This window comes from Scyliorhinus canicula, chromosome 8 (genome assembly GCF_902713615.1).
Source record: "Scyliorhinus canicula chromosome 8, sScyCan1.1, whole genome shotgun sequence".
Lineage (NCBI taxonomy): Eukaryota > Metazoa > Chordata > Chondrichthyes > Carcharhiniformes > Scyliorhinidae > Scyliorhinus > Scyliorhinus canicula.
The window spans coordinates 26,645,661-26,666,079 of NC_052153.1; the positions used below are offsets into that span (position 1 = coordinate 26,645,661).

At 46.5% G+C, this 20,419-nt stretch overlaps 1 protein-coding gene across 40 annotated transcripts in view; it reads right to left on the reverse strand.

Annotated features, from left to right (window-relative positions):
- LOC119970160 (receptor-type tyrosine-protein phosphatase delta) overlaps positions 1–20,419 on the reverse strand; it is a 2,903,826-nt gene that overhangs the window by 2,826,503 nt on the left and 56,904 nt on the right. The gene's annotated exons all lie outside the window — the stretch shown is intronic.

The window sequence follows — 20,419 nt, forward strand, 5'->3', positions numbered from 1 at the left end:
ATGTACGTTGTTGTCTGGAGCCGTGCAATGGTCTATCAGGCATCTTGGGCGTCATCTGACACAGAAATGTGGTTTGCAGTTACAAAGAGAGAGACTCTCGTAGTCACGTAGGCTTTGAGAAATTCTCCGTTATGTTATCGGACTCAAGTGTGTCACTAAGACAGACCACAAATCATTAGTCTCATTATTGGATGAAGGGAACCCACAAGAATGCTCCTCAGAATCCAAAGGTTCTGCTTGAGACTAATGCGCTTCGCCAAAGAAACCGTATATGATCAGGGAAAGCTACACATGACAGTGGTCACATTGTCCAGAGCCACTGTTAACCATCCTGCACCACAGGATAACAACCTCATGAATGAGAGTGAGTCCTGTTCTCCGTTTGTGGCAGAAAAAGTGCCAGTGAGTTCAAAAAAGCGACAATAAATTCAACAAGAGCAGATGAAGGATGAAGATTTCATTCACATTCGTCAAATCTGTAAGGTTGGCCACAGCAACATCTCAATGGAATGGTGATGAAAACTTACTTCAAGCAAAGGAAGCACTTTGCCATAATTGATGATTTGCTGGTGTACGGTAAGAGGCTGGTGATTCCGGTCCCACTCCGGCCAGAGATTTTAAAAAGAATACACCATTGCAACATAAGCATCATGAAATGCAGAGCATGAATTCAGACTGATATGCGGTGACTGGGAAAAGATAGATATAGGTGTACGCAGTGCACAGACCAGACCAAAGGGAGCTCCCTCTCCCCATCCCTATTGGTTTAGCTCAGTGGGCTAGACAGCGGGCTTGTGATGCAGAACAAAGCCAGCAGTGCGGGTTCAATTCCCATACCAGCTTACCCGAACAGGCACCCTTCACGCTCGTGACAATAAGCGATTATTATTATTATTATTATTATTATTAATTCCCCACTGGATCTTGGGATTATCTGGGAATGGATCTGTTTATGTGCAATGGAAAATCCTTTCTAATTCTCATCTAGCTACTTCCTCAGGTCGGTCGAGTTTAAACGTTGATACACAATGACCACTGAGTCGGTTTTCCGGGCTTTAAAGGAATCCTTTGCAACACACGCCATTCCAGACCAGGTGGTTTCTGATAACGTCTCACAATTTGCCAATGGCCACATTACCCGTTTCGCAAAGGACAATGGATTCCTACATCTTACTATTCCCCAGAGGTATCTACAATCCAACAGGGGGGCACAAAGGGGCATCCCTACTATCAAAACCCTCTTAAGGAAGAACAAACTTTTCCAAAGGCACTCGTAACAGTGGTCCACTCCACTGCAATATGGATTGGTACTGTCTGAACTACTGATGGGTGGAAAGCTTCAAACGCAGCTGCCCAGGCAGCTTCTAAAATTAATCTCTGGCCTGGACGTTGAGGACTACCAATTAGGTTAAGAGTGAAAGCAGCCTTATTGGAAACGACAGGCTTCCAGGCAAATCTGGAGCTACTGTACCAGGGACCTACCCAGCTCAAAGGAAGAATAATTGTCCAAATGGATGACAATGAACAGTGAGTCTATTTAATACGTACTTCAGAAGGTATTATGTGGAGGAACAGGAGAAATTCTATCTTCATTCCTCAAAGACGGCATACATTCTACATTTAGAATGTCCAGATGTTGAGTCACAAACTCACAAAGCATCAGGTGCTGGAACTCTCACCAAAGACCAACCAAGTCATAGAAAATACGTTCAGAGCTAAACTACCTATCTTCCAAGCCTGAATAAAACATGATGAGAGAGGGGTGAACCCTCCTGGCAGATTGAGTCTATGAAGTCAGAGTCTGGGAGCTGGATTCTCACATTGCGCCTGCCGCAAGATCGCCATGGGCGAGTCGCGGACAATGGAAAAGTCCACTGACCTTGGGCGGGATTCTCCGGTCGCTGAGTGAGCACGGCTGGAGAATCCAGACCTGGGAGAGAGATGGGGCAGAATGCGAAATATATATGGACAAAAATGGTGGTGGTGGGGGTGTTGGCAGTGCGGTTTGAGAGTAATCAGGTATGAAAGGGTTAATGTGCACAACTGGAGCAAGAGTGCTCTGCATAATGATGAATATATCTCTATATAATTACATGTATCCAATAAACCAGTTGCAGTTCAGGCAGACCTACACCTCAGCAATCATTGCTCAGCCAATCACAACCAAAATGCAACAGTTCCCATGATTCCCTGGACAATAGCTAATTGACTTCCATGATAGCCAGTTAAATGATAGTGTTTCTTTATGGAATAAGTTTAAAATAATAAATGTGTTCCTTCCAGTTGTTCCAGTTAATTCCTTTCCCCTTAACGACAACAGGGCACAGTTCCAAATTGATAATTTACCCCACGTGGTATGTGTCTTCCCTTCTTTTCTTCCTGCCTCATCCAGAAAACTTAAGAAGCCATTTCAAAAACTGTGTCCTGTGATACACCACAGAGGCTAGAAGCATGCCTCCTGCTAATTCAACTTGACTGTTCCTTGAATCCCTGCATGAAAGTATCAACCAACATCTGGACATTAATAAATGTTAAATATATTTCAGAAAGCAGAGACAGACTCCCCAAATCCTTTGCCTTGAATTGTTGCTTCCCACCCATATTGCTTCCAATTTAGTACACTGTATCAGCTGTTCAGAATTCAGTCTGTTCTACCTTGGGAAGATCAAATGCAAATTAGGTGACTGATTAACAGAACACGGCTGTTCAGTCCGTAAGTGTGATTCTGAGCTTCCGGTGACCTGCCGTTTTAATTCTCCACCTTGGTCTCACGCCGAAATGTTTGTCCTCAGCCCTCTGCAGTGTTCCAGTGAAGCTCAAGCAAGCTCGAGGAACAACAACTCATTTTTCAGTGAGGAATTTGACAGCTTTCTGGACTCATCGAGTTGAACAATTTCAGATTGTCATCTCTGCCTCCACTTTACGTTTCTTATCATTCAGTCATAATCTTGTTTTACTCCTGTTTTTGGACAGCAGCTGTTCATTTTCTGCCATTCACACCACTTGTTTTATTGCCAATTTGATTCATCCAATCTACATGAAGGTTGAAATCGCCTCAATTATCACAGTTCCTTTCTCACAAGCCCAGGTTGCTTCTTCATGTGTATGCTGTCCCACAATGGGACTACCGTCAAGGGGCCGATAAACTACTAACCCCAGCAATTTATTTTCTTTGCTATTTCTTATCTCCACCTCAACTGGTTCTACATGTTGATCATCCTCAAAACCAATATCATTCCTAACTGGAATACTGATCACAACTGCTATTAACAGAACCTCTCAATCTCCCTCCTCTTCCAAAATCTCAAGTATCCACAAAATGGCCAATACACTTGCTTTCATCAACAAGGTCGTTATTAATTTAGAAAGTTCAACATCTGGGATTTAGCTGAAGGTTTGGCATTGAAGATGAGGGTGAGAGGTGGGAGGAAGAACTTAAATTTTTTTCTGCAAAGTGCTGATTGTGAGTATGGTGACTATGGGCGCGATTCTCCGACCCCACGCCGGGTGGGAGAATCGCGGGAGGGCCGAGAGAATCACGCCATGCCGCCCTGGCACCCCCACGCGATTCTCCCACCCCACCCCAAAACGGCGTATCGCGTTTTGCAACAGGCTGCTCGGAGAATCGTCGCTCCGGTCGAGTGGCAATTCTCCGTCGAGTGGCCTGCCGAATCCGACCGATTCACGCCGGCGCCAACCACACCTGGTCGCTGCCGGTGTGAACATCACACGACCGCTGAGTGTGGGGCCTGTGGGGGGCAGATGGAGGATCGAGCACCGGGGCGTGCTCAGGAGGGGTCTGGCCCACGATCGGTGCCCACTGATCGTCGGGCCGGCGTCTCTGAAAGATGCACTCTTTTCCCTCTGCTACCCTGCAAGATCAAGCCACCATGTCTTGTGGGGCAGCGGAGGGGAAGACGGAAACCGTGCATGTACGGGTTGGCGCCGGCCAACCTGCGCATGCGCGAGTGACGTCATTCAGGCACCGCCGGCCGCATCATTCAGGCGGCGCTGCTTTGACGCGTCAAGGCCCGGCGTCCGAGATTGATGCTCTGCCGCTCCTAGCCCCCTGGGGGTGGGAGAATAGGGGGCGAGGAGCGGCCTCTGACGCCGGAGTGAAACACTCCGGGTTTCACTCCGGTGTCGGCACTTTGTCCCCCTTTGGGAGAATTTCACCCGATATCAAAGTAATTAATCTGGCGTGAAGTATTTTGGAATGTTCCAAGTGATGTGACAGGGGAGTACACAAATGCAAGTTTATTTTGTGTTGCTGCGGGAACTAACTACACTCCGTGCAAGTGTTACCCCCCCCCCCCCACATTTATTGCAATTGTCATTGCAATGTTATCATCACTGTGTACTGCAGTCAATTCAAAAATCGCAGTTCATTATCTACAGTTGGGCCACAATCCACAAATCTCGCTTGATATGAGTAAATCGGTGAGTGGAACAAGCCCTTTAACCCCAGAACTTTTCAAGAGGTTCTCATTAACAGCAATTAGCAATGAGGTTAAGTATACCATGTTCAAATTGGCTGTGGCCTTTTCCCTTCAAAACAATAAGCAGAGCAGTGTATTATGCTGAGACAAAAGACTCCACTGCAGCTGGCTGATTATTTGTTTGAAATAACACCAGGAATAAATTTGCAGAGATTTCTTATTAATCAAAAACCCATCTGGCCGGAGTGTTAATGAAGCAGATGGTTTCCTATTGGCCTTAGATTAACTTAAGATGTTGATCCAAGCTTTTGCGGGTCAACTGTGTATTCGCAATAAAGATCAACTTCATCCCCGAGCTCCTTTACATTCAATATAATTTACTCTCTATCTCCCTTAACTTTGATTATTAAAAATATAGAACATATATTTGAAAAGTACATAAACACTCTATTACATGATTTATTTTAGTTTGGGTCAGGATCCTGATACTTTGTTCGAAGCAGTCACTGCGGGCTGTGAGGGAGGAGGGTGGGGGGTACTTCAGGCCTGCCTGGAGCCCTGGCCCCCTGGTCTATCATCGGAAGGCTGCTTCCAGGCAGCTGGCCTGTTCCCCATGCTCTGCAGAGTTCCAGTTGGCCTTTGACAACTGACCTTTACTGACCATTTACTAACTTAAATTGGCTGGCTGTCTCATGAAGGCAAGTAATCACTCCACCTCCGATCAGACATCCAGGAAAATGGCCCAGGAGCACGATGGCTAGCAAACCAGCATGTCCGGTTGCAGCATGAAACTGCACACCCGCCCACCTCAGTTTTCACACGGAGGGTATCATAATATATACCAATATATCATGGTGCAGACACACACTGATGGACACACACAGGGACCAATCAACATGTACAAACACTGCAGCCAATCACCAGTTAGAATACACACACTATAAAGGCAGAGGGCACCACAGTTCCCCCTCATTCTGGGTGCTGCCTCTGAGTGTAACAGGAACTTATTCAGCCCAGCACGGACTCACAACACGTGCTGAGAGAATCAACTGGTTCGGACAAGACTTAGGTCTCAAGTTAGCATTATTTAGACCCACAGTCATCGTGTGTTAGTTAGAAGTAGTTAATAAAATTGAGTTGAACCTTTATCCATGTTGGAAGTGTCTGTTCATCTCTCAAGCTTACACAAGCCAACACATTAGAGGGAGGACAAAATATTCTTCCCCTCATTTCCAAAATAAAGAAGTTTTGTCTCAAGCTTCTCCTTATCCAATCCAGTCTTCACATATCCTGTTCCTTTAATATAAAACTCTCAAACAACACTTGATGCTCTTGCTAGAAGCTGCCACGACCCCCTAGAAAGCAGAAAACAATGTCCACAATGAGAACCATTTTGATGAATGTGCTTAATTCCTGCAGACAAAAAAATGTTCTGCTTGGACATTCATCTTCAGGATTTCCCCTGATCATCGTCAATAACCGGCTCACCATTTGGGTTCCGCCAGAACTACTCGAGATCTCATTAACACCAGGGTGCAAAAAGAACACAAGTGCTCAATTCCAAAGTTTGAAGATATCAAGGAGGTATTTGACTATGTGTGGCAAAATGAATGAAATGAAAATCGCTTATTGTCACAAGTAGGCTTCAAATGAAGTTACTGTGAAAAGCCCCGAGTTGCCACATTCCGGCGCCTGTTCGGGGAGGCTGGTACGGGAATTGAATCGTGCTGCTGGCCTGCCTTGGTCTGCTTTAAAAGCTAGCTCTTTAGCTGGTCAATCCAAAGCCATTGAGAATCAAGGTGGCAGGGATGTAATTTCAACAACTTGAATGGTGCCTGACATAAAGGAAAACATTGTGCTCTTTGAGATTAATCTTCCCAACCACAGAACATCACTTCAGGAATTCCTCAGGGCAGTCAACTCTGTTCGGTTGTTTCATTCATTGCCTTCCCTACTAATACTGTTTTTTTTTAATGACAAACCACCAGCTTCAAGGGCAGATTTGTTGATACCAGTTTTCTATTGCCAGATCTTTAAATGTTGTATTCAAATTCTGAAATTGCCAAGCTAAGATTTCAACTCACCTTTCGAGTGAGACTTCTGGATTGCTAATGAAGGAACACGACCATTGTGCTAACGTACCTGATATAAACAAAAGGTATCGACTAGTCTAAAGGAATTGAATAAAGAACAATGGATTTGTTTAGAAGAAAAACATGCCAGGCTCTAAACTAGGGGGAACAGATTCCTGACAAATAATGAAATACCATGGAAATGTTCCAACGATATGCGGTGAGACTCTCTGAACTCCCCACAATGTGTTTCTGGGCGGGAGGGAAGCTGCCTGCTGTCGTCCAGTCTTGTGGTCCCGCCGCTGTTAGTGAGATTTCCCATTGAATCCACTGGGAATCCCGCTCTTCATCAAATGTTCAGAGGTCACAGGGTTGAGTTCGTGCTTCATATAATTTGAGTGAGGATATGAAATAAATTCCAAATGTTATATTCTTCTTTAAAGGGTGGTCAGATACTGAAAATGTCTGGCAGAACTAACTTGGAGGATCTTGTTTTGGCTGGAAGGTGTTTGGACAGAAATTGAAATGGGCAAAAGGAATTAACATAAGATTGGGGAATAGTAAAGGTAGAAAATTAGATAATGGACGCAATCTTCCATCTGTTCATGCCAGCGGAAACCTCTGCTCCTGCCGACGGCATTCCCCTGCCACGTGTTTCCTAGCGGCGTAGGGTGGATTCAGTGGGAAATCCCATTGACAGTGACAGGACCAGAATATCCCAGTGCCAGTTTAAGGCAGGCTGCCTCTCACCGGTGAGAAACAGGCCACGGGGATGCCAGAAAACCTTACCATGATTTTAAAAAAAAGATCCATTTCAATATTTCTCGCCTCGGTAATCTAGGTTTTACATGCTGTGTACCCCAAATATGTCTAATTCTGTGCAACTCTAAAACACCGATGTAATGGCATAACGTTTCTCAATCCTTTGCGTAGTAAGCTGTTTGAAGGAAACATGGGTCAGCAACAAAACTATAGATTTTGGACCCAATCTCTGACCCATGCTCTCTTCCTGAACTGAGTGTTATATTTATTAAATAGATGAAGCATATTGGCACTCAGCAGCAGTTCTGTACCTTCATGGACCCCTGCACAAGTCACATTTGGTGCTCAGCCCGGGTGACTATAACATGCTGTGTATTGATCCAGCTTAATTAGGGTTAGTCAATTTCTCTGTTGCAATTCAATAGTTTACTGGGCAGTCATCCATTCCAAAAACAGAAGGCTTGTTATTGGTCAATAAAGTTGCTGAGATAAAAGCTCAAATGGGCACATGGGAACATGATATTATGGCAATCACAAAATACAGGAGTGAGGACTAAACATTCCTGAATACATTCAGCAAAGACAGGAAAGAAAAGCAAGGAGGACGGGTGCCAGTGTTGATTCAGGAGAACGTTATAGTGGAGAGAGAGAAAGGATATCCTGGAAGGGTCAAGGAATTCTATTGGTGAGAGTTAAATGACAGAGGTGCCATGAAGCCACTGAATGTGTTTTCATAGACTCAGAATCATATTCTCCCTACAGTGTGTAGTGCTCCAGCGAGTGAGAAAGATCCAGAGGAGAACATTTGCAGGGTAATTATTGAGAGGAAATGATCATGGGGATCCTGAACTATCCCCAGTTCAGGATCCCGAATATAGACTGAGATAACAATAATGCAAAGGGCAGAGAAAGGGAAGAATTTCTGAAGTGTAGTCAAGAGAATTTTCTTGAGAAGAGTATTTTTTGGCTCAATGAGGAAGGGGGCATTGCTGGTTCCGGTTACAGAAATGAGGTGGGTCAAGTGGATGAAGACATTAGTGGGGGAACATTTAGGGAACAACGGTCAGTGCATCACAAAAGGCTCTGATTAGCTATGGAAAATGACAAGAAGTAATCGAGAGTAAAAAATACTTCATTTGTGTAGTTTTCAGTGCGTTGAAAATGTCCTGGCTAGATTGGACTGAAAGAACATAGGACTTAGGTGGGGGAGTAGACCATTCGGCCCTTCGGGCCTGCTCTGCCATTCAGATTGTTACTGATCTGATTGTTGTCTCAATGCCACTTTCCTGTCTGCCCCACTTAACCCTCGACTCCCTTGTCTGTCCAATATCTAACTCAAATTTGAATAAAAATTCAATGACCCAGCCTCCGCTGCTCTCTGCAGAACAAATTAAAAACCCTGTGAGAGAAATGTTTCCTCCTCATCTTTGTCTTAAAAGGGAGACCTTTTATTTTCCCGTATCTTCCTAGTTCTGATCTACCCACAAGAGGAAACATCCTCCTAGTGTCCCCTATCAAGTATACTCAGCATCTTATATATTTCAATAAGATAATCTCTTAATTTTGTGACGCTACCTCATAATGGATAAGCAAAACTGTAATGGACCAATGGGCTCTCTTTCAAGAGAAATGGTTCAAGTACAGTTAAGGTACTTTCCCACATAGAGCAAAGCAAGGCAAATAAAGTCAGAACTCTCTGGGTGGTGAAAGAGAGAGAGTAAGATGAGTAGAAAAAGGCTGATAATAGAGTGAGATGTAAGCTGAATCTAGGAAGAGGAATTGAAAAACAAAAGCAGAGACTCAAATAGAAAGTATGAAAAGAGAATGGCAACTAACACACAAGGGAATTCAACATGAATAGTAAAATGGCAGTAAGAGGAATGACTTGGAGCCTAAACAGGATCTAGAGATGAAGGCAGAGGACATGGCTGAAGTTATTAAATGGATACTTGGCATTTATCTTTAACAGGAAAGAAGATACATAATGAGTGAACAAAGAGATAGCCAAGACATTGGACAAGCCAAAAATTGATAAAAAAGAGGTCACCAGGACTGGATGGAATGTATTCAAAAATGCTGACAGAAGTAAGGGCTCAAGGAGTCATAACCTTGTGTTAGTTTAGCCTTAGTAGTGGGAAAGCTTTTAGATGTATAATCCAGGATAAAATCAACAACTCATTTGGAGAAGTGTAAACTAATTGAGAATTTACTAAAAAGGTGGAATGGTGGCACAATGGTTAGCATTGTAGCCTCACAGCGCCAGGGACCCGGCTTCAATTCCAACCTTGGTGACTATCTGAGTGGTGTTTGCACATTTTCCCAGTGTCTACAAGGGTTTGCTCTGGATGCTCCGGTTTCCTCCAACTCCAAAGATGTGCAGGTTAGGTGGGGTTACAGGGAAAAGGCAGTGGAGTGGGCCTTGATGCGGTGCTCTTTCGAAGGGTCGGTGCCGACTCGATGGGCCAAATGGCTTCCTTCTGCACTGTAAGGATTCTATAGATTCAATGGGAGCGTGGATACAAAGTGTGCTGAGTAACAGGAAGCAGTACTGGTCAGCAATTGTTTTGTGGACTGGAGGAAAGTATATTGTGTGATTCTCCAGGGGTCAGTACTGGAGAAAACAGGGATATAATTTGAAGTATTGTTGCTGACCTATGCTTCCTAGTGCTAGACCTTCATTAGAGAAAAACTCAGTCAAAAGCACATCCGCAAATACAAACACATTGCAGAAAACTCATTCAAACTTCATGCTGAAAGTTCTGTACAAGTTAATGAGTTGGTAGTTAATAGAAATTTATTTGTGTGCTGCTAGCAAATAAACTCAACACGTTTGCGCAGAATTCAAAGTCTTGAATTATTGGCTGTGATTTAGCAGAGTCATGTTAAAATCCGCTGAATGGCATGTTTGGCAGGGTGTTTCTCGCCTGCTGCAATGCTGGGAAACACCTCATTATCCAATGGCACTTTGCCGTATTTTTGGCTTCGGAAGGTTGTCCCCACCGAGGCCACACTTAGAGGGATTCCTGCTGGTGAGCTTCAGCAGATCCGGGTGCCATTTTGCACAGCAGTCTGATCTTTCCTCCACCTTTCTGGCCCCCTCCCCACTCTTTTAGCCCCCCTCATCCTCCAACCTTGAGGAGGCTCCTGGGAACCCCTACAAACTGGCAAGCTCCCCCTCCCACCCCCACCGCCCCAGGCCATACACCTGGCAATAACAACCTGGCACCTGGGCACCCTGGCACTGATTGGGTGCCAGGCTGGCAATGCCAGGGTGAATGCGAGATTGCCATCCTGTTTCCCCCCCCCCCCCCCCCCCCCCCCACCCAGTGACATTACCACTGGCCCACGTTTGTGTCAACCAGTACTAAATGGCACCGGGGGTCTACCGGGGCGGCCGGTGAGTTCCAAATATTCAGATCTGTATCTCACCCAGTGAGGGCAAGATCTGGATCATTCCTGGTAGAGCGAGTCAGGTGACCCGCGATCGGCCCAGTGTGGAGATCGATTTGGGTCTCGTGTGCGATTCACCCGTTGCGTCTGGATCTGCTCCAGCCGCAATGGAGTTGCTGAAGCCCGTCCATTGTTTCTAAAAGCTGTCCCACCACCAAGGTTAAACTGCTTCATCTTTACACCTTTTTCCGAGTAAGGAAATAGCATTTGTAATTTTCAAGTCCTCTGGCACAATCATTGCATTGAAGGAGGATTGGAAAATTATGGTCAGTGGCTCTGCAATTTCCACCCTTAATTTGTTTAGTATCCATGGATACATCCCACCTGATCCTGGTGACTCAACAACTTGAAATACAGTCAATCATCTGAAACCTCCTCTTTATTAATTCGCACCCATCCAGTATCTCCACTATTTATTCTTCCACTATGACTTGAAATTTGTCATGAAGACAGATGCAAAGTGCTCATTCAGTACCTCATCCATACCCTTGTTTCCACATATAGATCATCCTTAATGCCTCAAAATGGCCCGACTACTTCTTTTACCACCTTTTCACTATTTATATTCCTATATCAGACTTTTGTATTCCCTTTTATATTGTTGTGAGTCTCTTCTCATACATTTCTTTTGCTTCTTATGTTCACTTCTTCGCTTCCCCTCTCAACATTCCATATTGAGCTTGGTTCTCAATTGTTTCCCAATTATCCACCTCATATCTGTCATAATAATGCTTTTTCTGCTTCATCTTTATTCCCTTCACTTCTGTCATTGAGAGAGGTCAGGATTTGTTTGCCCTACCTTTCCCCCTTGAATAAACGTACCTTGACTCTACCCATACTGTATTCTACCCATATCATTGTGTGATATGGGGCTGGGTTCTCTGTTTCAACGGCGAAGTGCCGGCTCGAAAGGAGAATTCGCGGGAGGTTTACGACAAAAAATCAGCGCCGACCCCTCACTGATTCCGGGACTGGTGAGGGATTAGTAGTGTCGCCGGGTGAAACTCCTGGGTCCCACGCCGGCTGGAGAATGGCCGGGTCCCTCAACGCGCATGCGCACGGCTGACGACCTACAGCCGTTGCATGACACAACATGGCGCCGACGGTGCATGGACCCAACCCACCATCCGTGACCCCACAGGCCAACTCATGGCCACCTTCCACCAGTCCCCCCAGCCCTCACGGAAGCCGCCCCTCCCCCGCCTCCAGCCAATGGCATGGATCCCAGCCGAGTCTGGCCGCGCTGGAGACAGCCAGCAGCCGCCACGTCAGGTTCCCGACTACTGAGACCATGCGTGTCCCGCGCCATCGGGAACTTGGCCTTCCCGGGGCGAAGCATCATGGTTCGGCCTGCCAACGACGCACCAACGTCATTGCAACCACGCAATTAAGCCATTTGCTGGAGGGTAGAGCATGGCTGAACGACGCCAGCCCGACTTGGGTTTCGGAGTCGATTCTCCGCCCGATCTCCGATTATGATATCGGCATCGGGCAACGGAGAATTCAGCCCATGATCTCTCAAATGCTTGGGTTTTAATCGGACCATAGCTAATAAATTACTGTTCTGTTTACATTGCTCCGTGTCAACATTTTCCCTGACCCACTCTTCACATCTCCTTACAATTAACTTAATCTGCTACTTATCTGACTATTCCACTGATCTGCAACTTCTCCTACCTCCTTCCTTCCAGTCTTATATACCTCCTGGGTCTTTTATAGCAGCAAATTTGGATATTCTTCTTTTTGGATCTTTATTTTAATATTTTATGCAAACAGGTCACGTGCACAATGCTACAAAATCCTAAAAATCGCCCACTGCTTCTAATTTCTGTGGCCAGTTCTCTACTTATGTGGTAGCCACATTCCCTTTAATGAACTTGCCTAAATTTTTCTAAGACCTGTTTTTATATGTTACTTTACTGAATATCTACCATTTGATTTAATTTAATATATACACATCTACCATATTCTTTTCACCTGCACACAGTGCGATATTTTGTAAAGAAATTTAATCAAGCATGACCATGTGTTTACAAATCCGTGTTGGATTCCCTAATTTTCCCGTGCCTTTAGAAATGCTCACTAACTTCATCCTATACTATTGGCATTAGGAAGCTAGTTACAATCAAGTGAAGGTTAATTAGCCTATAATTTACTGCTTTTCTCTCACCCCTTCTACACAACTCCCCTTTCCAGCTCATTGATGTCGCCGTTCATTCATGTGACATGTCTTATTCTTGGAAAATTTTCAACAGTAACCCTATTGATCTAGAAATCTGATGAAATTGATGAACCTGTAGCTCTCTACACCAGTCGTGACTTTATGGGTGCAAGTAGCTTTACCTAATGCATTCAAATTTTAATGTGCACATAATTGTTTTAACACCAGAAATATGGGAACGGAAATAGTTATTTATATATCGTGAAATAATTCCAAATGTATATCTCGTAGATATAATAGACATGGCTATACTTTTGGAAAGAACTAAGGGATCGATTTGAATTTTTAAAAATGCCAATTGCTGTGAATTGTTCAATATTTGTAATTGGATTTTAACCCAGGAATTAAAATGCACTGCATGTTATTATGCAAATACAGTTCATTTTTGTGACTTGCTGTTTCACTGTGTATCTTGGTTAAAACGTTATTGCAGCATCACTATCATTACTGCAACCCAAATGTTCCTTTGATCTCCCTGTGCAGACATCTGTTATGGATAGACCAAAGGCACATCCATAATCCAGCCACCAGCAATGCTACATTGTAACGCAGGTACTGCAAAGCATGCAATCAGTAGCTAATCCTTTGTTGATGCTTCTTTTGTGATCTGTTGTGTTTTTTGACATGGGGTGGCGTGTGGCTAAATGGAAGTAGGACAAATTGTTTGTCAAAAGATAAAAGACAAACACGGCACAAGCATGAAGAACAAGAGAGAAGTGATACTGATTTGGCGGGAGCAACAATCAAGAAACAAAAGAACATTAAAAATATATTGAATGTAATACACAGTGTAGGCAGAGGTTTACTAAATAAAACTGGGGAGAATAGGCAGCTGCACAATGGTACAGTACATTTACAGCACAGTCCAAATCTTATGATTAAAGTCATGATGATTCCCTTCACCCCAGGATGGAAGCAGCCTGCTACAGAAGAGCAATAGCAATGGAAAAGGGTCAGGTTGGTTGCTCACCGTATCAGCCAAGGTATTGGTGCATGAAATAATCTATCAAAGAGATTTTGTTTTTTAAATTGTGTTGGATTTTCGTCATAAAAACCATGGATCCTGAAGAACCTGCCTGTCAGCCTATCCAGCTCGTCTAAGATCACCAGTTTAGGACATTGTGGTTGAAAGAAATTATGAAAAAAAATTAAATATTTGTATAAATTGTTAGAAACTTGAGATGTTACAAACAAAAATGTTTATTTGCATCTTTATCCTTTGAACGAGCAAGTTGCAAATCTGGTTCTCTGCACGACTCGGACAATGTAGGGGCTTTTGACAGTAACTTCATACTTGTTACAATAAAAGATTATTATTATGTACACATTTAGCAAGCAAACTCAATCCTTTTTGGGGTGACTCAGAAATTTGACAGTGACGCTTCAGGTGTGACAGACAGGAATTGCACACTAAATGTGCTGTTTTTATAACAGCACCATTGAATCCCCTGCACTGCTCAGCTCATTGTTGGTTGCAAGATGTGCTATTTATAACAAAGTTGTTTGCTACACCATATGATGCATTGTCCCGTGAAAATGATAAATATTCCTAATTATACAGGAAGCTGAAATGAAAGAGGTATAGATTTTTACACAGAAAAAATACTTAGAGGTCTACATTTGACTTTAAATAGACTGAAAGGACAACTCCTGTTTGTTCCTCATAGAGTTGAAGCTTAAAGTAGGTTAGTTCAAAAGAAGAAATAGATTGTCACAGCAAGACAATGGTGACAAATACTTCACCCATAAGCCACATCGAGTCAAGATTTAGCAGCACGCAATGATTTCCAATGAATAATTTTACATGTCACTCAATAGGTTTACAGAAATTTGCAATGAGGATAAGTATTTCTGTCACCTAAGTACTTTCAAGTGCAAATAAATATAAATTGTTCTGCTTGAATGTACAAAATAATAAAGTTGGGAACAATGGAATAAAAGATGGAAGACATTGAGCAAAACAGAACAAGAAGTATGACAGAAACAGAAGAAGTGACAGAAAAGGTCCTATTTAAAGCAAATACACCATTTGGAAGGGTTTAGTGTTAGTACACCATGAGTATATGTCCTGTAGCACTGCACAAGTGGGTGAGCATGATAGAATGGGCTGCGTTGTTCAGTAGAGACAAAGTTGAGGACTACACTACCCACCACAATGGGAGGACACCCCGCTATTCACTGGCAATTGGCTGTTTTATTTGGGCCTCGGGGTGTTTCACCCTGCCAAAGCTCATTTCAGTCGATTCCTTGCTGGCCAGGAACGGCTCCTCGCAGACCGGGGAACTATTTTGACCAGCAGCCCCAATCTCTGCAGCCGCCTTTCAGGTCTCCCCTGCTTTATGGACTCCCCTCCTTCCCCCGCCTTCAATCCACCAATTTACTCGAGGCCACTAGAACCTGCCCCCCCGCCCCCCCCCCCCCCCCCCCCGCCCTCACAGGGCTGACCTGGCAGTGCAAGTCTGGCAGCCATCCACCTTGACAGTGCCCCTGGCTGCCAGAGGAGTGCTAGGGTACTTATCCCTGACCAACCGGGGGTCTATAATGGCCTGCAAGACCCCCTGAGGTGTTTTCATGCCAGGACCACGTTTGTGTCAACCGGTGCTAAACAGCGCCCTGGCGAGAGCACGGCCATTGACTCTCAGGCGTCGGTTAAATACAGCGTCCAGCTATTTAAATGAGCCATTTATATGTAAATCTGGATCTTGCCCAGCGAGCGAGTCGGATGACTGGCAATCGGCCCAGAGTTCGATTTGGGACATTCCCGGGATTCTCAGCGCACCCAGATCTGTGCTGGGCGCAACAGTTCAGGTCATCGATGAACTTTGATCAGAACAGGGAAAAATTTAAAAATGTAATAAGATTTGAGCAGGAGTGGGTGGAACAAGGATGGTCTGAGTTGGGGTGGAAACCAGGTGCAATCGAAAGATATGGGGCAGGATTCTCTGTCCCGGGACCCTGATGGAATGGAGAATCAGGCATCAGGGGAAAATCGGGATCGGCGCCAGAACATGACTCTCTGACCCCCTGCTGGCGGCGTGAACGAGGTCCACAATACATGCCAGTGGGGGGATGTAAATAAATGCAAATGGGTCTTAATGGTCCATTTGCATCTATTTAGCGGGCCTGGCAACCTCTGCTTTGGCCTCCCGTGATTCTCCGGTCCCCGCGGTCAGCAATCACGTGGGCTCAGATCACTTGTGGTCTCAACAACCGTGAACCTGATGTGGTGGACCTCGCAGTGGGCCAGAGGACAACAGTTGTCCCCTTGGCCCACCACAGGGTCCACCACACCAGGGTCATGCTGGTAGAGACCCTCAGAACCCATCTGAGGGTCAACCCCCTTCTCCGACAAGGTAGTACCTGTCCACACCTCCTCTAACACACTCCCCCATGCCCCCTACAGGGACTCCTGTAATAGGGAGACACCCAATGACCTCTATAATGGGAGCCCTTCACAGGAAACCCTATAATAGAGTGAGCCCCTACAGACCGCTGTAGTAGGGGTATCCTCTCCAGAGACCCCTGTAATGGGGGTCCCTAAAGGGACTCCCGCACAGTGACCCCTGAAATAGGTGGAACCCCGAGGGACCGCTGTGATAGGGGCACCTCCCACAGGGCCCCCCTACCTAAAGGAACCCCCTTCATAGACCCGCAACCCCCACACACGGAACCCCCATTCCCCCAACCCCATAAAAAGGAGCCCTGTCTGGAAATCAGAGAGCAGGCCAGAAAGGGGGCAATGCTGGAAGCATTATAGATGCAAGTGCATTCCAATCACCCACGCGTGTTATTTCACTGTACTTTCCTCTCTTTGATGTAATCAATGTTTGCAAACATTGTGATTTCACCACTTAAGCCACTGAGGTGGGAAAGAATATGAATTTATCAAAAGCTGCAGGTAATTTTTACAACCTGCCAATCACAGACCATGGCCGGGATTCGCCCCAACCCGGCGGGGCGGGGGGTGCCCCGGCGTGATGGAGTGGTGTGAACCACTCCGGTCGGGCCGCCCCAAAGGTGTGGTTTTCTCCGCACCTTTAGGGGCCAAGCCCTCACCCTGAGGGGCTAGGCCCGCGCCGGAGTGGTTGGCGCCCCACCGGCTGGCATGGACGGCCTTTGGCGCCACGCCAGCCGGGACCGAAAGGACTTTGCCGGCCGGCGTAAGTCCACGCATGCCCGGGAGCGTCTGCGGCTGCCGACGTCATCCCCGTGCATGCGCAGGGGAGGGGGTCATTTATGCCTCCGCCATGCTGAAGACCATGGCAAAGGCGGAAGGAAAAGAGTACCCCACAGGCCCGCCCGCCGATCGGTGGGTCCCCCAGGACCCTGGAACCCGCCACTCCACCTACTCCCGCCGGTAAGGTAGGTGGTTTAATCCATGCCGGCAGGAGAGTGATGACAGCGATGGGACTTCAGCCCATCGCGGGCCGGAGAATCGCCGGGGGGGGGGGGGGGTGCTGGTTCGGCGCGGCGCGATCCCCGCCCCCGCCGAATCTCTGGTGGCAGAGAATTCGGGACACGGCGGGATTGACGCCGGCCCCCGGCGATTCTCCGACCCGGCGGGGGGTTGGAGAATCCCACCCCGTAACCAGAAAGCTATGAATGGCTTGCAGATAATGGATCTGTGGGAACCAGACTGAAGCACAGCTGCTGTCCTTCCACCGAATGGACACGTGGAGCTGCAAAGTAAGTATGACAGCTATAATTCCTCTCACTGTCCTCATTACAGGGGTCTCTGAGGGGTCCCTCTATTTAACACGGCCAATTCACCTAACTTGTGGGAGGAAACCAGAGCACCCGGAGGAAACCCATGCACATACGGGAAGATGTGCGAACTCCACACACACAGTCACCCAAGGCTAGAATCGAACCCAGCGCTACCATGCCACCCCAGCTTCTTGGGCTAAATGGAAAGATGAAATGAAAATTGCTTATTGTCACGAGTAGGCTTCAATGAAGTTACTGTAAAAAGCCCCTAGTTGCCACATTCCGGCACCTGTTCGGGGAGGCTGGTACGGGAAAACCGTGCTGCTGGCCTGCTTGGTCTGCTTTAAAAGCCAGCGATTTAGCCCAGTGAGCTAAACCAGCCCCAGCCCCAGATGATTGTCAAGAAAACAACAATGAAACAAAAGATGAACTGGAGGAGGTATGCAGCTGTTTGAAAGAAAAAAAAATAAGAAAAAAAGCCAAGTTATGCAAAGAAAAGAAAACAAAACAGGGAGATCAGAGTCTATGGTCTCAGGTTGTTGAACTCCATGTTGAGTCCAAAACCTCTGAAATGAAAAAGGTACTGCTGCTCAAGCTTTATTGGAACAGTGCAACAGGCCAAGGATAGGGATGTCAATGTGAGAGGAAGGTGAAGATTCAAAAAGTCAGTTCACAAGAAGCTCGGGTCCTACTTTCAGATTGAACAGAGGTATTCTCTGCAAAGCTGTTATGCAATCTGCACTAGGTCATCCCAACGTAGAGAAGACTGCATTGTGAGCAGTGGATGCAATGTATAATCTGCAGTTTCAAAAGTTATTTTTACATTTCTGAGCAAAATTGTATTATTTTGCAACCCTTGCAAAGAGCTGGGAATTGTAATCCATATCAGGGTCAACCACAACCGCTGCATGACTGACCTACCAAACACATCCAGGACAAAGCCCTGTGCTTGGTGATATGCTGAAGGTCACTTTAACTCCCTTTGATGGTGAGCAGCCACGAGCTGCACATTGAAGGCTATTGCTAATGAAGAATTGGCATTGTTAGTTATGCAAGAGCTGGTGTGGTGAGTGCCGCATGTAACTTGCACATCACCACGGTTTAAACACCCTGGATGTTAAGGATGTTCAACTGCACCTTAGGTGGCAATGGAATTTGTGGCTGCCAGAATTTGGTTCCAGTGAGATTGGGCCATGTGAGTGGGCCAGCACAGCTGCGGATCCTGGATGGAGAATGCCATTGAATCGTGGAGCAAGCAACACATTGACGGATGGACCATTTCTGGTCATGATAACACATTCTCAGGCTTATCTTCCATTTCTGTTGAGGAACCCATGTGTAGTGATGAGTTTTGTTTTTTTGTGAAAATGAGCTGATATAGTTTTGTATTTAATGATTTGTTTTCTAATTAAGGGGCAATTTAGCATGCCCAATCCACCTATCCTACACATCTTTGGATTGTGGGAGTGAGACCCATGCAAACACTGGGAGAATGTATGAACGCAACACAAACAGTGACTTGGAGCCAGGATCAAACCTGGATTCTCAGCGCCGTGAGGCAGCAGTGCTAACCACTACACCCATGCTGCCCAATTTGGCCTTGTATTGGTACCAATATGGAACGGTGACATTTCCTTGTTGTTTAATGGTTAGTGTGACATGTGGAATGTTATGTGGTTGAATTTCAAATCTTTGCTACTGTTGACTGTTTAATGAACAAAATATTCTAATGTGGAGATGCCGGCATTGGACTGGGGTGAGCACAGTAAGAAGTCTTACAACACCAGGTAAAAGTCCAACATGTTTGTTTTAAACACTAGCTTTCGGAGCACTGCTCACCTGAGGAAAGAGCAGTGCTTCAAAAGCTAGTCCTAAAATATTCTTAAGTGGTTGGGCGCAATTCTCCCATCGGGAGAGTAAGTCCCGACGCCGGAGTGAAAACCGGAGTGTTTCACTCCGGTGTCGGAGGCCGCTCCCAGCCCCCTATTCTTCCCCCCCCCCCCCCTGGGGGGCTCAGAGCGGTGCCATGTCACTTACGGGCGCGCCGGGCCTTGGCGCCGCGTAAAAGCGGCGCCGCGTAAATTGAAATGACGTCACCCGCACATGAGCGGTTACCGTCCTCCCCACGGCCGCCCAGCAAGAAATGTCTGATGGATCTTGCGGGACGGCGGAGGAAAGGAGGTCCTCCTCACGGGCCAGACCCTTTTTGAGGCCCCCCCCCCCCCCCCCCGGTGCAAGAGCCCCCCTCCCCCTCCCACAGGCCGCCCCTTCAGCGTTTCCGTGCTGTTCCCGCCGGCAGCGACCAGGTGTGGACGGCGCCGGCGGGAACCTGTCGTGTTGGGCAGGCCGCTCGGCCCATCCGGGCCGGAGAATAGCCGCTCGCCCGTTACAAACGGCGAGCGGCGATCCTCCCAGCGGCCAGCCTTGAATCTCGCCGCACCAGTTTGGGGGGGTTGGGAGAATCGCTTGCGGGTGCCAGGGCGGCGTGGCGGGACTCGCTCGCCGCCCCGGCGATTCTCCCACCCGGCGTGGGGGGGGGGGGGGAGAATTCCACCCGTTGTTTTTGCTGTTTGCCGCTGCTGGTACTGTCAATGCCTGGAGGCGGCTGCTGCTGTTTCCTTCTTTTTCTGCAGCCTGAAGGAAGGGCAATTTTTTCTATGATACCTGAAATCTGAAGCACCAGGCTGCAGAGGATGTATATGGCCAGAAAGCAATCCAGTTTGATGCATGAAGACACTGCGGGGCCTGGAGTGCGACATTGATCCAAA